General features: G+C 38.4%; 1 protein-coding gene across 3 annotated transcripts in view; it reads right to left on the reverse strand.

Moving 5' to 3' along the window:
• LOC137986567 (uncharacterized) overlaps nucleotides 1-2,500 on the reverse strand; it is a 40,236-nt gene that overhangs the window by 30,078 nt on the left and 7,658 nt on the right. The window lies entirely within an intron of this gene.

Genomic DNA, 2,500 nt, shown 5'->3' on the forward strand with positions numbered 1-2,500 from the left:
TAACCATTGGTGCACCTCGTCAGTTTGTTCAAGTGTTTTCGATATTCTATCAAGACGCCTAAGAGCGTTTCCGTGGGATACACAAACAGTTAAACAAATTGTCCAGTTATAGCAAACCACCATGCTCAGTCAGAGCGAAGAAATCACGGATAAAATTTGAAAAGTGGCGAAGGTTTACCAGACATATAGCCCTGTAACTTTAAGTAGCTGCTACTTGTTGTACTTAAGAGAAATAAAGGTTATCTCTTAATTGATACAAGTAAATTTGCCACCGGAAACATTCAGTACAGCAGCGATAAGAGTTTACTTTTACTAAAAATTATCGAGGAATGTCAGAATATTAAGGTGAGATTTCTTTGGAATACTGAATGAAGATCGACCAATTCATTTACTTGCTTTGTTTTGTGTAAAAACCGAATTAGAATTAATTAAGCTTATTCACCAACAGTAAAAACAACACACCTTTACTGTAGGGGTAGTACGAACTCCTAAATTTCAAATGAAGTACAGCAGTTCAACTTTAATTCGTAAAAAAAATCGAACGTATGAATTTGTGAAGGGTGTTGCGTGCTGTTTTTGTTGGATTTGGTGATGTTATGTGCATAACATTGGTCTGCATCTTCATCATAAATTTTGCACTGAGAATTTGTAGCATTGGTTAACTGGTGTTTTCTTTGTACACTGTAAGCAGAGTATGGAACAGTATGGTAATGTACACAGGTTTAATGTGTACACAAAAAACAATAAATTATTATAATACCTTTCATTCAAAGTGAGCAGAAGTGAAAGTAGTAATAGAATAAGTGAGGAATAATAAGAATTGTAAGCATGAACTCAAACAGCAAAAGGTGAAGAATTTTGAACATATCCAATTTTCGTATTCTTAACATTCTTATGTTTTCCCAGCTCACACCAACAATTCTCATGAAGCTATGTCAAATGAGAACCAGCCATAAGTTAAAAAATAATGAAAATAAAGTTTCAAACTGAAAACTGGCCTATAGTCCTTTTTGGTATTGTGATCCTTAGATATTCCTTAAATTAGGTCACTAAATTGCAGTATACACCCCAACGCGCAAAACGAAAAAGGTATAGTCTAAATTTATTTTCCTTAATTAGGGTGCCATTTTTTGGGCCGCAAAAAGGGTATCATCAAATGTTGATTTGCTACCCTTAAATAGGGTCCGCCCGCTCCGCAACCAATCAGATTGAAGGATTTGTTGAAGTCCGCCCGCTCACGCATTGAGAAAAAAATAATATGTGTGATGAACTGTAAACGTTGCATGTAGCCCTTGTGGATTGTATCGATCAGCTCCGACTGGACACTGACACAGACATCCTATGCTGCTAATGCAGATCCAGTGATCCTTTTAAAAGCCATATTTCTACCAGCGGGTCGTTCGTTCATTGTGAATGACAAACTCTCTCTTCGAAGAAATCCATTTTAAACTCCAAAACATACGCATAAAACTAAAAAACGGTGTAGAAATGACCTTTGCTTTACAAAACTTTCACACTCGATGGGCTCGAACATGCCGGATGCCCATATATGGAAACATCGGTGACGTCAGGTGAAAACCAAGAATTGGCTATACTGTACTTGAACTCTCGAAATTTTTCAGGCTTCTCTACGCAATTGCTAAAATTGCGTCCATAACTGCGAGGATCATAGCTTTACTTGATTTCATATCCGCCGTTCAGTATATAATTCATTTCGTATATCATTTCGTTCATTTTTCGTATATCACTTCGTTCATTTTGTCCCTCTTGGGGAAAATTTGCGCTTTATGATCGGTTAATTTGATTTGATCAAACTCCAATGATGGATGAGTTCTGTCCACAAAATCTAGCGATAACAAAAACCTGAGCGAAGCTTGAAAATCGAGCAGAATTTTGAGGTTGCAGAGCCGTGTAAATGCGATGATTTTTGACAAGATGCTAGCAAAATTATCGACTTTCTACGTGCCCAAGGCTGGGAGGCGAGCGACCTTTGGAAGTGGGAGAAATTCGGCTAAATTCTGGAGGCACTCGGTCCTGAGCGGTCTTGGAAGTTGCACGCTTGTCTATTTACATCGTATGTGACGGCGCATCGGATCTGAAGGGGAAATCGAAGCGTCCCAAAAACCCATCAAATCACTCAGGACAATGCAGAAAATCGTGGGCGAAGGAACTTTATGTATCTGGCTGTCCATAAAATGAATTTTCGAAAAGAAACATCGCGATTTGAAGTTTTTATGGAACATATTCCTCGATCAGTTGAATCGGCCGTTACAACTGCCTCAAAATAACGTGACGTAACGCGCTCTTGCATCCTTAAGCCGATGATACACGGTTCAACATCTTCCAACATTTGTTGTTCAACAAATGTTGAACAATGTTGCACAAACGTGTTGAACGGAATAGAGCGGGTCTCTATTTTCGTTCAACATCGTTGTTCAACAACGTTCAACGTGTTGAATATTCAACATGACGCGACACACTGTTCAACATTCGTTGAACA

Source organism: Montipora foliosa, chromosome 1 (assembly GCF_036669935.1).
Source record: "Montipora foliosa isolate CH-2021 chromosome 1, ASM3666993v2, whole genome shotgun sequence".
Taxonomy (NCBI): Eukaryota; Metazoa; Cnidaria; class Anthozoa; order Scleractinia; family Acroporidae; genus Montipora; species Montipora foliosa.